The 17,460-nt window shown below is 45.4% G+C and overlaps 1 long non-coding RNA gene across 1 annotated transcript; it reads left to right on the top strand.

The window, feature by feature from the left end:
* Positions 1-4,679: 4,679 nt before the first annotated feature.
* On the top strand, positions 4,680-17,006 carry LOC147581580 (uncharacterized). Its single transcript, XR_015249704.1, has 3 exons — positions 4,680-4,819; positions 4,895-5,109; positions 16,828-17,006. It is a non-coding gene; the product is annotated as an uncharacterized LOC147581580 (long non-coding RNA).
* Positions 17,007-17,460: the final 454 nt, after the last annotated feature.

Genomic DNA, 17,460 nt, shown 5'->3' with positions numbered 1-17,460 from the left:
CCTGTTAAAAAAGGAGGTCGGCCTGGCTCTGTGGTTCCACAAGTGCTAGTAGGGCAGAGAGTATGAGTACTTTGTGAATCTCACAGAGCAGACAGCCTGCAGTGGTCAGTGAGGCTCCACATGGGGAGCAGGCCTTAAAGGAGGCCAGGAAGGATGGGCAACACTGGAAAAGGCAGAGATGGGAGGAAGGACTCTTGGGACAGAGGAAACAGCACAAGTAAACACATGGAGGCAGGAGAGCACTCAGTCCATGAGGCTGGAACGGCAGGGGCATGATTCTAAGTGTGCCTTACAACCAAATGGGTCCTGGGGAGGCTCTCAGGTTGAGTGGATGGGGGTAGAGGGAGATGACAAGCAGATGATGTGCGCCTATCAAATTATAAACCTGCCCACCACTGAAACCCAAAACTTGTTTGCCTTCGCTTTGCTTAATGAGAAGAGTGAGAATCTGGAAAATCAAATAAGAGCCAACTCTGGAGAGTTAACTCGGGAATCAATTGCACTAGACTTATATTTGGAAAACACAAATCAGATCAAGTCACTCTTTTGCTCCTAAGCCTTTCATGGTTCCTTTTGCCTATGGAACAGAGTCCAAACTCCTTAGCTATTTTTTTTTAGAGAGAGAGAATGCATGAGTGGGGGAGATGGGCAGAAAGAGAAAGAGAGAAAGAGAGAATGAGAATCTTAAGCATACTCCATGCTGAGTGCAGTCTGACACGAGGATCGATCCCACAACCCTGGAATCATGTCCCTGAGCCAAAATAAAGAGTCTGTTGCTCAATGGACTGGGCCACCCAGATGCCCCAAACTCCTTAGCTTAACAAGCAATCTTGCCCAGTCCCACCTCGTCAGGCTGCTCACCCTGCCCTAAGGAAGCTACTTCCTTCACCATTTCCCTAAAATAAGCCTTTTCAAACATAAATTGTTCACTCATTCATTCAGCAAGGATTTATTGAGCATTTACTTTGGGCTAGGCCTGGACATTAACAAAGCAATCAGAACAAATACAATGCCTCTTTTCTTGGCACTTAAAGTCTGGAGAGGGATAGGAGTTTCAAACAGTAATTACAACCAAGATCATTGCTAGAAAGAGAAGCGAAGGCTGAGGTGGGCTCTAAGATGTAACTGAAGGGCCTAACCCATTTTAGGGAGGTGGGGGGAGGGGACAAGCAAGCTGCCCTCTAGACACCTGAAGGCTGAGTTGGACTCAGCCAGTCAATGGCAGAACAGGCATGGAGGGCAGAGGGGGAGGTATTCCAGTCAGAGGGAATAGCAGCCTTTGAGGCTGGACCGCGCTAAAGAAGTCACATCAACTTTCACTGGTGTGAGCATCAGGATGTGCCATCCTGGATGTGGCTGCAGAGGTCTCCCTGGTAAAGCAGGTTTTATGCTCTTCTGAGGGCAATGAAATGCCACGGGGGTTGGGTAAGAATAGGAATGGCATGATCACTTTTCTGATTGTATGGAGAATGGAATGTGAGAGAGAATGAAATTTTTTCTTTTGGAATCTGCTTCCAAGCCCTCTCCCTTAGCAAATGGTTTGTCTTTCCAGAGTCTACCTCTTTTATGTGGTCTTTCCTGGCCCCATCAGGCCAAGTAATCATTCCATCTTCTCCACATCCTCATCCCAGAAACTGCAAAATTCCACTTTAATATCTATTACACTGAATTGTGAATTCTTATTCTACCAGTCTCCCCTCAGTGGATTATCTGGGCAAAGACCTAATTGTTTGGAGGGGGAGGGGGGGGGTGTTGTTGTTGCTGTCATTGTTGGGTTGTGTTGTGTCGTTTTGTTTTGATCTCTGTGCCCTTGAGACCCAGCAGAAATCCTGAACCTGGCAGACAGCCAATAAATATCTATTAGTTACTGATTAAATTAATTAAATACTGAAATCTCTAAGGAATTTCCTGTGGTTGACCTCTGTCTGGAGCTGCATCCTCATACGCATACAGCAGTGTCTGAATTTTATCTCAAAGACTGACAGAGATCCTTTCAAACCTTCATTGATAGATTCCCAGTACAAGCCAGAGCCCGCTGACCCAGAAAAAGAGCTTTATGTTAGCAGGAATGAAGGGCACAGTGGGGGGTGCAGCAGCACAAGGGCCAGTTGTTTTGGGGCAACTCAAGCCCAAATTTAAAAAAATCTTACAGTGAGACTGATACTCTACAGTGAATGTGTTTAGGTTAAAGAGGGATGGGAGTACAAAGTCTTTCTAGTGGCTGTGAGCAAGAAACAAAAAAGGGCAGATAGCTTCGGTGGCCCAGGTTCAAGGCCAATGACTACTGCCAGCCCCTTTGATTGCCAGGCTTTTCGCTCTCCGTGCACTGGACCAAAGAACAGGAGCCCCACATGTTCACCTACGCAGGAAGGGAGACACACGCCCTGCCACATTTACATTCCTGTGTGTACATGGTGTTTTCAAGTCCTGGGATGTGATGTTGATGAAAGACAGTTAATTCAATTTCTATGGAGAAATTGATTAATGGACTGGATTAAAAGAAGTCCCTTGTGTCCGCAGCCTTTGCCCAGCATACCAATTCTGTGTTATCTCCCTGGCTTTCTCCTTCCCTCCTCACTTGCCACTTTGACAATACACACTGTGGCCCAGCAGGAGAAGGAGGGAGGAGAGGAAAGATGAGAAGCCACAGATTAGGGCCGGAGCACACCTCTATATTTAATTAGTTCTCTTAATATTTTTAAAAATAATAAAAGAGCCCTGTGGGGGATATACTGATCTGGGGATTGTTCTAGTGATTGGCAGATGTTCTGGAGAAGGGACTCTGCCAGAGAGTCCTTCAAGGCTTTTCAACCTTCTCTTCAGTGGGAAGGAGAGAAGGCACATCCCTGCCCACCCGGAATACAGCAGAAGTCACAGCCTCCTTGAAAGGCCCTCCGGTGTGAGGGCAAGACCCAGAGTCACACCAAGCCCTTTCCCAGGCTGCCCTCTCAGACCTCCAGGCCCCAGGCCAGCAGCCAGAGAACACTGGGCCTACAAATGCTCGGGCCAAGGAGGGCCACGCAGCTCACTCCCGGGTGAGGAGTTGCCTGGGCTCACACTCACCTGGTGACGTTGGGAAAAGCACGGGAAGCAGGGGGCAGGCAACGTGACCCCAGAGAGCCCTTCCTGACCTCAGCTTTGTGGGGGCAGTATTCATAGCACCTTTTACTCTCAGACCCTTGTGCTTTTCACCGGCCTCCCAAATCTGTGATCAGCTTTCACTCTACATTCTGAATCATAAAAGTGAGACCGGGTGCTGTGGTCTGAATGTCTGTGTCGTCCCAAAACCCATATGTTGAAGCTCTGACCCACAATGTGCTGGTATCAGGAGGTAGGGCCTTTGAGTGGTGAGTAGGTCAGAGGGTGGAGTGCTCATAATGGGATTAGACCTTTGAAATCAGCTAGTGCCTTGATCTTGGACTTCCCACCTTCAGAATGTGAGCAATATATTGCCATCGTTTAAGCTACCCAGGCTATGGTATTTTACCCAAACGGACAAAAAGACACCCAGAGAAATTATTTCATCAATGTAAAGAAATCAATAAATATGCTATCCTTTCTGTATGTACTTGATGTGCCTACTTTCACAGTGTAACTGATTGCAAGGAAGTTCACCTTAGGATAATAACACAGGACAGGTACATTAGTGGGCACCACCTCCTGACTCCGCCCTTCCCATCCCCCATTAGAAATGGGATCCATCAAGTGTCTTTATTAATAACCTAGTCCTCTGGCTTTAGTTAAGAACAACCTGCTCTGGCTTTTGATTAATGTTCGTTGTGGCTGTGCTAAGGTTTCCTGTACCTCGGTGGCAAGAAGGGAGCCCACGGAGCTCCAGCAGACGTGTCTGGTAGGTCTCACACACACACACAAGCTGATGAATAATTTATTCAAATGAGTCTGTGAATGTTAGACAATATTGCATTATAAAATAAATCAATTATGATTTAAAAAAAAGAAATCTCAGTTTGTTGAAAAACATTGCAAACACAGGCGATTTTCTCTTTATTAAAAAAAGTGAAATCTCATTTCAATAAGAATCTGTTACAACAGCTACAGAGCCATTTCAGTGACTCCTTAATAGAATGCCCCCCTAAACAAACTACATCTGCCAGATGCCTGCTTTACCTTTTTCAATTAAAATTCTGCTCCTATTGTTGGAAGGTTAACTTTGAACTTACAAGGCTATGTAGCTCACTAGGGTATGAAGTTAGTTGCCTGTAAATATGCATAAATTAGCATCATTTATCCCATATGGAGTTTCCAACAAGAACTATGAGTGCCTCTCTAAATATCTGGATGGATCACCTTTTTTCCAATACCAGAAGGAAAATATCATTCAAGAATGCTAAGAATCTCAGGGGTTTACATTTTTGAGAGAAAAAAAATAACTCAATTTTGGCTACAGTTAAAATACAGGAGGGAGTAGAGGATTCTGCATTCATTCATTAAATAATGGAATCTCCATTAATTCACTCAAGAAACTTTATGGCTTGCCTTGTACCTATCTAACCTGTGCATAGCCCTGAGGCAGGTGCTGAGATATATCAGTGCCTGCCGCCAGAGAGTTCACAGGTGTCCCTGCACACCTGGCACCCACTGTCTGCCCTGACCAGCCTGCTGTGGGCAGGGGGACATGCTATGAGATGATCTCATAATCCTGGAGATCTATGACCCATACATAATTCACCCCCTTGTGTTAAGCAAGAACTTTTCCCATGTGAGTGTTTATAAATTACAGTGTCTGGAAAGATAACTTGACAAGTTATCTTGACACACCTTAAAGCCATACATAGAAGCCAGGATAGATGAAGAAAAGGTAAAGACCACCAAAATAGGGGCTTTGGGGCCATCGCTGAAGACAAACTTTATTCACTGTGTAATCTTGCTTCAGGTGGACTGGGTTCTCTCTGCCCTTTCACAAAGGAAGTGACTCAAGATACCTGATATACTCTCAACCCTCAGAAAATGAACCTCTTTCCATTCACTTGATCCCACCAGTCACAAAGCACTGACTCTGTCATGCACCAGAGGGGCAACATGAATAAGAAGTGTTTACACTCTGAAGGAGCAGACCCAACCAAAGTGAGAGATTCAGACATGGAACAGGTGAGTGGTGTGGCAGCTGGGGCTGCTGGGAGGAAACCCCTGGCCCAGGTCCCTCGCCTCCCCCCAGGAGGCACTGTCAGAGGGGAACCTGGAAGCAAGGGCAGGAGTGAGCCAGGGCCCAGCACAGGCAGAGGTGTGGGAGGAACAAAGCACTGGCAGAGGTATGCAGGTGGGCCAAGCTTCTTCTGGAAGCCAGGCAGGAAGAATGCAAATGCAGAGGCAAGGACTGGGGAAGGTCTTAGATGGAAGTCTAAGGGAAGGGAGTCATCTCTGTACCTAGCCACCACTCTCCCCCATCTCTAAATTCCTCCACCCTGTGGCTCTTGTTCACCTAATGGTTTGCAACAATCCTCATACCTTTGTTTTCTCTCATTTGGCTTTACCCAGAGGTTCAGTGGTATGCTGGAAACCACCTAGCCTGGTGTGTGACAGATTATGTGCTGGAGAGAAGGGATGGTTCAAACAGGAAGTATGCTGGGCTCTAGAAAGCTCCCCAAGGGAGAAGGAGGCCATGATTTATCCTGGGGCATACAAAAAACAGTGAGGACTGAATGTGACTTCTTAGGTGTCTCTGCACACCTGGGTTTGGGTAGTTTAGGCAATCATTTCTGGTCAACTGATATGTGGGTGCAATAGAAGCCAGGGGCCCTTCGGTTAGGGTTTGGGGAGGTGTCTGTCTTCACAGCAGACCTCTAACCAGTGACAAGGGATGGGGACCCAGGTCTATGCTCTGGGAAAGCACAGGACAAGTCCAGCAGGCATTATTGCCTCAGGTCCATGGGCTGGGGTTCATGGCTTGAGGAAACCTAGCCAAGATGCTCATATTGCAAATGAGTAGACAGACCCAGAGAGGAAATGGGAGAAGGGCATTGAGTGTACATGTTGTTTCAATCAAACCTTAAGCTCCATAAAATCATGAAAGATCCCTATTATACCTCTTTGAATATCCACATTACTGGACACAAAATAATAATCAATAAAGAAATGTGACGTCATCACTTTCCTGCTTAAAATCTTCCAGCAGCTCCCCATTACTCACAGAACAAAGTTGAACTACCCTGTCATCATCTGGACTCTATTTCTCCAGCCTCAAATCCTACCCTCTCAGGCACTATGCTCCCAAACCAGCACCCCAGGCCTACATGTCCCCACCCAAATATGCACACATCCTTATACCCACACTGCTCTCATACATGCAGTCCCTTCTCTGGCTCTACCTTCCAGGCAGTCTGAACTAGTTCCAGTCCTTTGAACATGCCAGAATTTCTCATGCCTCCAAGCTTTGCACAAGATCATCTCTCTGTTTCAGGGACTCTCTCCTCACCCCAATGCAATCCTTTATTGTGTCGAGAAATTCCTGCTTGTCCTTAAAGACCCAGGTCAGAGGGCACCTTGTCTGAGAATCCTACTCTGTGCTCTGATAATTCCTGTACAGCAAATGCCTCTATCACACAATTTACCACACTGAGCAGCTTCTTCCTCCACAGTCTGAGTACCAGAACTGGAATCATGGTGTTCATCTCTGAATAAGCATAGGGATGGATGGATGGATGGATGGATGGATGGATAGCACAAATTTGAGTTGGATTGAATAGTCAATATTCAACAATCATGTGTCACAGGAGACAGAAGGCAAAACTTCCCACCCACAAGGTCTGAACCTGAATATCTCTCCTCTCCCCCTGCACCATTCCCTGGCCTCTCTAGGGGGCTCTTACATTTGTGAACAGAAGTAGAAGAGGAATTTCCAGATTCGTAGTTATGCCTCAGCAGGAGTCTGGTCCTAGATGTTCAAGTACTAAACTACATCCTAAAAATGAGTTTGACTGCTCAGTCTATTCCCACTGGCTTTCATTGGCTGCAGGCTTAGCAGGGACCCCAGGCCTGCAATACTGCAGCCATTAGCTCAGATTCCATTATGGAGAAGGAAGCAAACATTTTCAGAATAAATGAAATAGAGAAATAAAAGAGAAATAAAAGAATTCTTAAGGGAATCCAGAGGAAAGGGCGGATCGCTTTATCTAGAGAGCTTTTCTCCAGATTTGGAAGGATAGGGAGGAAGGAAGATGATATTATGCAGCATTCCCCGTGTGGCAAGTGCCTTCACACATATTCCTCATTAAACAATCCTCACCACCAGCCTGTGAAGTCAGCACAATTCTTTTTCACAAATGAAGAAAATGAGGTTCGGTGACCCACAGGAGATGACCTCAGGGTACAACCATGCAGCAGGAGTTCCAAAATTCAAACCTAGGGGCAGCTCCACCAAGTCTAAGGAAAAGGAGTGTTTCTTCCTGCCAGGAATATGGCTTTGCCAAGTGACAGGCTATAAAAGACACTCTTTACTCGGATAAAACAGCACTTCCCAAGGTTTTGTCTCAGCTAGGACAGCCTCCAGGTGGGTAAAACAAGTTGGAGCAAATGGCTCTGATATCGTCCTCCATAGTATCCCCCTCCTTGGGGATCTTGCATCCCCTGGTCTGCTGCTGCCCTGTCACTGGCCTCAAGGAGCTGTTACCTGTCTTTAAAGCACTAGTTCAAACATCGGTACCAATTATGACTTCGGTTCCTCCTTGAACAACTGAGACAATTGGAGTATTTGAAAAGGTTTTACCAGCTAGTATAGAAAAACAGCCAAGAAAAACAGAGGAAGCATGAAAACATTGTGAAGACCAAGGCATGAAGGTTAGGGCTTCTAATTTCTGCCAGAGTGACTCCATACCATGGTTACAGGCCCATCCCTTTAAGGGCTCTCCAGGGACTACCTACAACTAAGTAAGGCCAGGGCACCCCACAGAAGACAGGGATGGCCTGGACCACCCCAGGTGGCAGGAGGCAGCATTTCAGGCTCAGGGGTAAGGCAGGCCCAAAGCAGTAGTCCCTGGGACAGAGAAGAAGGCCTGGGGGTCAGAGCAGCTGATGAAGGTCCCTCCCCAGACCTCCTGCACTGGTTCCTGTGATGCAGAAGTATAGGCCTCATCATGTCCTCCCAAACTTAATACCCTCTGTGTTTCTGTATCACCTAATGTGCCTACAAGCCTTATGGGACATCCCCTTTGTACTAGTTAGGGTTCTCCAGAGAAACTGGGCCAGCAAGATGTGTGTGCCATTTGTGCATATGTGCATGAGTGTGTGGGGAGCAAGAGATTCATCACAAGGAATTGGCTCATATGATTCTGGAGGCTGAGAAGTCCCAATATTTGCAGCCATTGAGTTGGAGACCCAGGAGAGCCAAAAGTATAGTTCTAATCCAAGGTCAAAGTCCTGAGAACCAGGAGAGCTGAAGGTGTAAGTTCCAATCTAAAAGCCAGCAGCCTAGAGATTCAAGGAGAGCCAGTGTTTTAGTTCAAGTCCAAGGGCAGAAAAAGGCTGGTGTCCCAGCTCAGAGCATTCAAGTAGGAGGAGTTCTCCATGCTCACTGGAGGCCAGCCCCTGTGTTCTATTCAGGCTTTCAACTAATTGTATGGGGCTCAGCCAAATTAGAGAGGGCCATCTACTTTCCCCAGGCTACCGATTCAAGCATTAATCTCATCCAGAAACACCCAGATACACCCAGAATGACCGAATAACAGCTGGGCACCCTGTGGCCCAGTCAAGTTGACACACAAAATGAATTACCACAGGTAATTCAGCTGTGGTAATTCAGCAGCTACCCCTCTTTCAGCTCCTACAACTCACATCCCCTGACCAAGGCACCTGGTCTCATACCCCTGGCCTTTGCATATGTTTTCCTATATGGGACATTCTTCTCTCCATTATTTCCCCCTTGAACTCCTACACATACATCAAGACCCAGTTCATGGGTGGCTTCTCTGACTCCTCACTCTGTCTTTCCCCTGTGGTGTCAGAGCGGCTAAGTTCAGTTCAATAAGCTTTCATTAAAGACTTCCTCTACTATATGTTAGAATATGTAGAGTACTATAGTACTATAGTATAGTAGAGTACTATATGTAAGCATGAGTTAAGATGGATCAATACCCCTGTTCCCTCTGCATCTATAGTAATGGAAGAAAAAGTCATGACAAAAGATAATTTCTGAATAAGATAACAGGCATCTAGCCTAGCCTGGTGAGGTGAGTAGGGAGGAGTCTCTCTGGAGGAGAAGATTAATGAACCAAGTCTGGAAGTCAGAATAAGTACAACGAGTAGGAAGAAAATTGACATTTCATGTTTAGAAAACAACACAAACCACAGTGAAAGATATGAGCCCACCTATCTGTGTAAGCAGGAACGTGGGGCCAAGTGAAAGAGGCTAGATGCTGATGCTAGACCAGGTCATCAAACACTTATAAGCCATGCAGAGGACGCTGGCCTTTATCCCAGCATAGATAAGGGCAATGCCTTAGGCAATTATCCCGCTGAGCTTTAGGATCTGTCCATATATGTGGCTTACCATGAGAATGAGTTTCTAGGGAACAAGGACTCTGTCTTAGTCACCCTGTAGCCCTACCATTCAGCCCAGTGCCTGGTACAAATGAGTTTTCAATAAGGTTTCATGCAATAGATAAGTGGATGGATGGATGGATGGATTGGATGAAGACAAGGGTCTCATTTGGTCTTTGCAGAAATGTAAGGATATGAGTAAGGGAGTAGTTCCTATTTTACTGGTGGGGAAGCTGAGGCACAGGGAGGTAAATGATTTGCCTAGTCTCTGAGTATATTTCTGTCCTGAGTCCCCACCCAGGATTTCTCCTCTGCAGGAGCTGCTCCTCTGCAGGAGAGACTCAGGAGGCATGCAGCTGCCACAGCCCCTGGCCTGAGACCTGCCTGCCAGCCCGAGGCTGCAACCACCGTGACCAAACCAGTTCAGGAAAAAGAGGGTCTCTGGGCTTCCCACCACTGCTTTTTCTTTAGAGGTTAAATGGCAGAGCCATGAACATTACAGGATTTTTCTCTATCACACATTTAGGTTCCCTTTCCAAAACAGGTGGATTCTTGCCAAGTTTACTCCTGATTTCTTCCTTCTTCCCAGGTATCTTTGTCTTTCTCTGTTAGCTGCACTTGCTTGTGTCCCCTGATGTTTCTGCTCCTCTTTCTCTTTCCTTTTCATCCTCTTTTCCCTCCCTTTTTTTTTTCTTTCTGTCCCCCTCTAGTACAGTTATCGCATCCTGCTAAGTCTGCCTTTTTAAAACTCCTGGTTCTGCCCTAGCATTTGCTTGAACCTCAAGGAGCTGTCTGCTAGACCTTTGCTTCTCCAGAGCCCTGGCTATGACCTCACCATCCCGTGGCTGCCCCTGCCAGAACTGAGCATAGCCAGGGAGGGAGGGGCATTAGCAGTCAGTGTTGCCTGGGAGCAGTTTATGCAGCCTGGTCTCCTTGTTTCATCTAGTGCAACTGGCCATGTAATTAACTCCTCTCAATGGAGCCCACTGGTCCCCAAGCTCCCCTTACACTCACAATTTTACATTTCAAGGATGTTCCAGTGCCCACATCTGCTCCAGCAGCATGTTCAGGCTACATTCCTGCCACCCCTCAGAGGGACTAGGGTTTAGAATCAGTATCTGTTCTTTGCAGCCCAGAGTTTCCTGCCCCAGGGGCTAGAAATACTTCCCCATGAGTATTTTAGGGAGCAACTTCTCCCCAGTCTATATCCAGGGCCTCTACCCAGTTCTTATCCCACATGTAGACAGAGGAGGCAGCCAAATGCAGCATAGTTCAGTGGAGGGCAGGAAAACAAAGGACTTCAACTCACAGAGCTCCCTCCCTCAGCAGTGCAACCCCTTCACATCACAGAAATGGATTTCTTTGGAGGCTTATATTTTCCCGCTTGCAGAGCTCCTAAGAAGACCGATTCCCTCATTTTGGTCTCACTTTCTAGATCAGGAATATTTCTTGGTTCTTTTTAGCCTTAAAGGCCCAATATGAATTTGTAGGAACTAACAATGGGGAAAGACCCAAGCAAAGAAGTTTGGGGAAAGGGGAGAGCCATGAAGGGCTATGATTGCTCCTGGTTTAAATTATGTGGCTTTGTGGGGTGCCTGGGTGGCTCAGTTGGTTGTGTCTGACTTCAGTTCAGGTCATGATCTCATGGTTCCTGGCTTCAAGCCCTGCATCGGGGTCTGTGCTGACTGCTCAAAGCCTGGAGCCTGCTTCAGATTCTGTGTCACCCTCTCTGTCTGCCCCTTCCCCACTGACATTCTCTCTCTCTCTTAAAACTAGATGAACGTTAACATTTTTTTAAAACTTATGTGGCTTTGTTCTCTGCATTATTTTTTTATTGGAATAATGCTTTGTTATCCTGCCCTTAGAGGGATGAAACAGGAGGGCATACTGTGCCCTATGCATAATAGCAGTGAGTTTAAAGATGTCAAACTTAACCCCTCAAAAGGACCCATTTTGTGGCAGAAAAACTGTGCTCTCCTAATCATGTAGGATGAGAGTAGGATTCTGACCTTGAATGTGAACATGGTGGGTCTTCTCATTTGTGTTGTTTTCCTCTTTGTTTTGACTGCTGAGACTCTCTCAGACAAGCCTGCAGTTCACCTCTAGCAATGTCCAGGATGCTGTGGCCCCCTCAGCCAGGCACTAACTTTACCCCGCCCTCATCTCACCACAGGATCCTTGCTTCCCCTCATTCCCACTGGCTTCTCTACAAACATAGATGGAGAATCTGGCAGAGTCATAGCTGCTGTGCCTGCAGGAAATCCTGGGCTGGGGTCTCACAAGACCATTCTTGATATTCACTGGCTTTCTAGAAGGATCCCTTTCTCGTCCACTCTACCACATCCCCCAGGCAAAGGAGGGCAGTGGGCAAAGAGGTCACAGAAAGCCTGCTCAGCCCATCAACTTGCCTGCATGGGCTTCAGACCTCCTTCCTCATTTATTTTCCTCTTCCCTTCTCCAAACTTTTATGACATAGTAAATTCTTTAAGGGCCAAACAGTCCTTGAAAATACCCCAAAGGTGGATAACTAAGCCAGTCCCAGCCTAGGGCCCTGCAGGCCACCTTTGGTCCACATTTGTCAAACTTCTGAACCCCTAGAAAATCTATGGCAGGGAGACTTCCACGGCCAACAAGAGAAAACATTTCCCCATCTCAGTAGAGTGACAGCAACATCCATCACCCTGTCATTCCAGGCCCATCTATGGAAATGACTGTGAGTCATGCTTCAGGACTGAGAAGGGCTTCTGGGTTCTGAGCCACAGCACTCAGGAGGAAACACTGAGGGCAGAGGAAGAAGGTAGAGATCAGGCCCCCTCCTACCTCTATTTTGGAGTATGTATTTTGAAAACCAATTGCAGGGGAGGAGGATACAAAGAATCTTTTTAGTTGTTATTTGCTTATTACACATTTACATATAATAACATCTTGCAACTCTATTTTTATATATATGTGTATGTGTTTAAATACATATATAAAATAAAAAATATATACATATATAATAAATTTACACACACATATATGCATACACATATAGGTAAAATATGCATGGTCTTTATTTGGCTGTGTATATTCTGAAGCTCTAGGATGAAGATAATATATATCTTTATCATTTTACAGAAGAAAAAGACAAAGATGGTAAGCATGGTTTACCAGAGTAACAGATTTACCTGGTGGATAAACTGAAACTATAACCCAGGTTTCCTGACCTCCACTTCAGATACACACATACCCTCAACACCTCCTCACCTGATGAAAGCAACACGCACCTTCCAGTCTATAGCTCTTCTGGGCAGCCCACGGGAGAATATGTAAGAAGATTTGGTAATAGTTTCAGGATCTAGAAACCCAGAGGCAAGAGAAAATAGACAGGTAAAAGTCATAGAGAAATACAGAAGTACAGAAAAGAAAGTAGGAAGCCAGGACTTGGAGATCAGAGACAAATTTCTACGGAGTTATTAGTAATGAATTATACTACCCCTCCCAGGGGTATTGGCTTCTAATCAGCAAGTCAATTTTCTATGTCATTGTTCATTGAACATCCATCATACACCAGGCACAGAGTTGATCAATATGGAGAAAACATGGATGAATGGGGTATATTTTCTAGTGTCAAAAGGTCATCCTAATGAAAAAGACAGATAGTACTTAAACACCACTAATTGACCCCTGGTATTAATCATCTCCCTTTTTCTTAGAAGTGCAACTTAGGTTTTAGCTGGGATTAAAGACCATATTTCTCAGCTTCATCTCAAGCTTGAGCCAAAGGCATAAGCAGAAGAGATGTGTGCAAATTTTAAAGAATATGCTGAAAGGGAAAGGATATGCCCTTCCTCCTTCCAGCTGGCTGGAATATGGAAGTGAATGCTGGACCTTCAGTAGCTACCTTTGACCTTGAGGTAAACTTTGGGTGAAACATATCGCACAGGAGAGCACAAAAACCAACAAGTCTAGGCCTTGATGGGGGCATGGGGAGGGATGGATAGCTACCAGCCCTGGGTCCCACTACCTCCAGGCTTCCTATATGAGTGAGGGAGCTCTATCTGCTTAATATACTTACTTTGGAGCTTTCTGTCATGCTCAGTTAAATGTAAGCCTAACTAGTCAAGCACCCAACAGATAAGTCAGACTACAGTAAGAGCTAATAGCATTGCACAGTGGGAGCAGAGCAAGGATCTATTGACTCTGCCCAGCCAGGTTAAAAAAAGCATCACAGAGAAGATGTGTGAGTGAGTCTTTAAAATGAAGTAGGATTCCCTCTGGTAGACAAGAAGGATGGAGCATTCCAGGTAGAGGAACCGCATCAGGCAAGCATGGAGACAGGAAAGCATGGGGTTTACTTAAGGAATGGGAAGTACCTAAATGCTGGTGAATTCCCTAAGTGGGGAGAGGCCTCCCCATGGCCACCTGTCCCTCCCAGGTACAGCGTGTGGGTGCAGCCCTGGCCCCCAACACCCCTGCTCACTTCTAAGTAATTACACCCCCAGTGCCTTTCTGTCTTGCAGCTGTTCCCACCAGCTGTTGTGACTGCTCTCACTACACCCCTCAAGTCCACGGGGAACAGGCTGCTGGGAAGGGAGGGCTGGGGGACTCCAGGGAGAGCTATTAAACACCTGCCGGGTCCCAGCAGAAAGGTTTAGGAAGATAATTTCTGGGCTTCCAGGTAATTTGGGTCTTGCAAAGAAAACTGCTACTTTCACAAGCACTGAGAGAGCAGAGACTCTGAAATCCAGAACACAAGGCCTCCACCCCTATGTCAGTGATCCAACACCGCATAACAAACTACTCCAAAACCCAAAGGATTGAAACAACAACAATCTGATATTTCTCATGATGCTGTAAGCTGTCTGGACTCAGCTGGGCATCCTGCTTCCTGAGCTGCTGGCTGGAGTTATTCACATGGCTACAGTCTTAGGGCAGCTCGACGAGGGCTGGACAACTTGAGGTGGCCTCATGCACCTGCTTGATGGTTAGCTCTGCTGGCAGGCAGGGCCTCTGTCTCTACACTATTTTCTCAGACGGATAGTCAGACTTCTTTTCAAGGTAGTTTATGCCCCCAAGAGGGGGTTTAGGCAGGACATAGTCTGCAAGTTCTCTTCCACCTTAGTCTATTGGTCCAAGCAAGATAAAGGGCCAGCTTAGATTCAAGGAGAGGGGAAAGAGATTCCACCTCTTTATGAAAGAAATGGCAAAGTCACATTGAAAGACAGTAAGAAATCATCCACAGTGGAAGGATTTTTGTGGCCATCTTTAGAAACAATCTACCCTTTGACAACAATGATTCATATCCCTTGAACGTACTCATAAAACTCTGACCCCCAAAAGGGCCTAATCCCATTACAGTACCTGCTTGAAGTTCAGAACCCTATCATCATCTGAATCAGATCCAGATATGGATGAGAATCCTTGCATGCAATTTCTTAGATCTGAACTAAAGGACCACTTACCTGCTTCTACACTGCCAACATACAACATGCCCAGGGATGGTAGCCTCCAGTGCTAACTTCCTTCCTCTCTTCCAGCCTCTACTAACAATCTCCTTGCTATCCTTCCAGCCTTTGCCAGTCATATGTTTTAACATTAGTTATGGTAACTATCCATTCCAGGTACCAATTTCTAGAGGCTGAAAAATGGGTGATTCATGTTATGTACAAGTAGAATGCTTGGCAAAACTGTGTACTATGGTGCCGTGGAATGTAGAAATGATTCCTAACTGTATTAGTAAGTATTCCCAGAGAAACATAAACAAAGGAAAGATACCCCTATATTTGAAGAGATTAGAAGGAATTGGCTGATGCAACTATGGAGGCTGAGAACTCTGACAACTCACTGTCTGCAAGATGGAGACCCAGGAAAGCCCATGGTATAATTCTAGTCCAAGGCTGCAGTCTTGTGAACCAGGGAAGCCAATGGTATCAATCCCAGTCCAAGGGCAGAAGGTTGATGTAGCAGCTCATGCAGGCATACAGAAAACAAAAAGGGGTGAATTCTTCCTCCCTCCACCTTTTTGTTCTATTCAGACCCTCGATGGATTGGATGATGTCTGCCCATACTGGGGAGGACCATATGCTTTACTGGATTCACCAATTAATTTTTAATCTCATCCAGAAACATCCTTACAAACGTATCCAGAAATAACGTTTAATCTGGGCACCACTTGGCCTACTCAAGTTGACACAAAATACTGACCATCACGTTAATGAACCTGTAGATCTAGCTGAAGAGATTTCCAGGCAGAGTGTAGAAAGTGCCATTTAACTTTAACTGCATGAAGTACATGAAGAGAGAAATGAGCTAAATAAGGAACCACTTTCAGTTTTCAAGGAGAATTTAGATAAAATGTAGAGAGCTTAAGGTAGTATCTCCAGCCAGCCAAAGACTTTTGAAGTAAGGAATGGCTGCGGAGAAAAGGTCAAATCAAGAGCATGGCCTTTAAACCCTTTGTTAAGAACTCAGGAAGATTTAAGACCATGCATCATAGGCCCTTTCAGCATGACTAAAGGCTTTCTAAGAATTCACAGTACCATGACTCACAGCTCAAGATGGAGACAGGCCTGCCTCAGAAGAAATGTCAACTCTGGCATTATCAAATGGACTGGACAATAATCTCATACATAGAAAACTCATGAAGCCTTTAGAGGAACTGTATCAATTCTTCCAAAAATAAAGGACAGTTCAGAATGAAAAGAGACCTCTGCCCCCATTCTAACTTTCTATATGCAGGAAACAGATTTAAAAAGCTTCTCAACTAAAAGTATGGGCCATTCTTTCCAGAAATGGAAGGACATCTCAGAACATAGAGCCAATAATCCAAAGGACAGAACCAAAATGCAAAGGACGGAGACAAGAGCTAAGAACTTTAAGGGATGAAGAGACCACTCCAAGGAAGCAAAACTGGGCTCAAGTTAAAGAAAATTATGGGTTCCTCGAACTGGGGGGACAGGCAACATATGTGTGACTGGATTTCAGAGTTTCTGGAAACCAGCATACACATCCTGCCCTCCACCTTTTGTCTGGGTATGTCTGCCTACTGGGACTGTCCTTTCTCTGCCTCTCTATTGTTTATTGGTACATTGTAAATGGGGTGTGTAAGTAGTAGATAACTAGCCTTTTTAATTTTCAGTTCTTAATCATTAGTCACCTGATGGATTCAGCAATACACAAGGGAACTCATCTATATCTGGACCTGATGCAAAACACAAGATCAAGGACATAACTCTTATACTATGGTGGACTAAGGCTTTAGAAGTTTTCTGAATGGAATGTGGTAGAAGTGACATTTGGGAACTTCTGAGTAGGCCTTAAAACATCTTAAAGCTTCTTATTTTATCCTCTTAGAACCCCAAGTCATCATGTAAAGGAGTCCAGGCTACCCTGATAGAGAAGCCAAGAAGAGAGAATCAAGATGCCCCAGCCAAAAACCAGCACCAACAGGTTAAAAGGAACCCTCCACTGTCTTAAAGGTTGAATGCAGCTACCTGAGTGAGTCTAGGCAAGACCATCAGACCTGCTGGCCAATCCACAGGATCACAAGGAATAATAAATAGTTATTGTTTCAGGTAAGCCACCAAGTTTTGGGAGGTGGTTTATCACACAGGATTCTGATACCTACATAATCTTCCTGCCCATTTTGTAGTGTAACTCTGCTGGATTAGATGGAAAATGGTAGATATAGAATGCCATTGGTGGAAAGGGACTCAGGGTTACTGAGAAAAAAAAGATTTCACAATTTATTTCTTCCTGCAGGACTGGGAAGACTCCATGTAATCTTACCAAAGTCAGAAATGACACAACACTCTCATTTTACAGATAAGGACACAGATACAGAAAATGATTTGTTCATTTTCTGCAGGATGGTTGGATCTAAGAGCTTATGGGTCCAAGTTTATAGCAAATACAGGACTAAAATCCTGACTTCTAATCTAAGACCCTTCTTGGTAACTACAGGGTCTTAGCCAAGAAATTCTTTCA

Source organism: Puma concolor, chromosome B1, assembly GCF_028749965.1.
Source record: "Puma concolor isolate L17-30 chromosome B1, mPumCon1.1.hap2, whole genome shotgun sequence".
Taxonomy (NCBI): Eukaryota; Metazoa; Chordata; class Mammalia; order Carnivora; family Felidae; genus Puma; species Puma concolor.
This window is presented reverse-complemented; position numbering and strand designations above follow the sequence as displayed.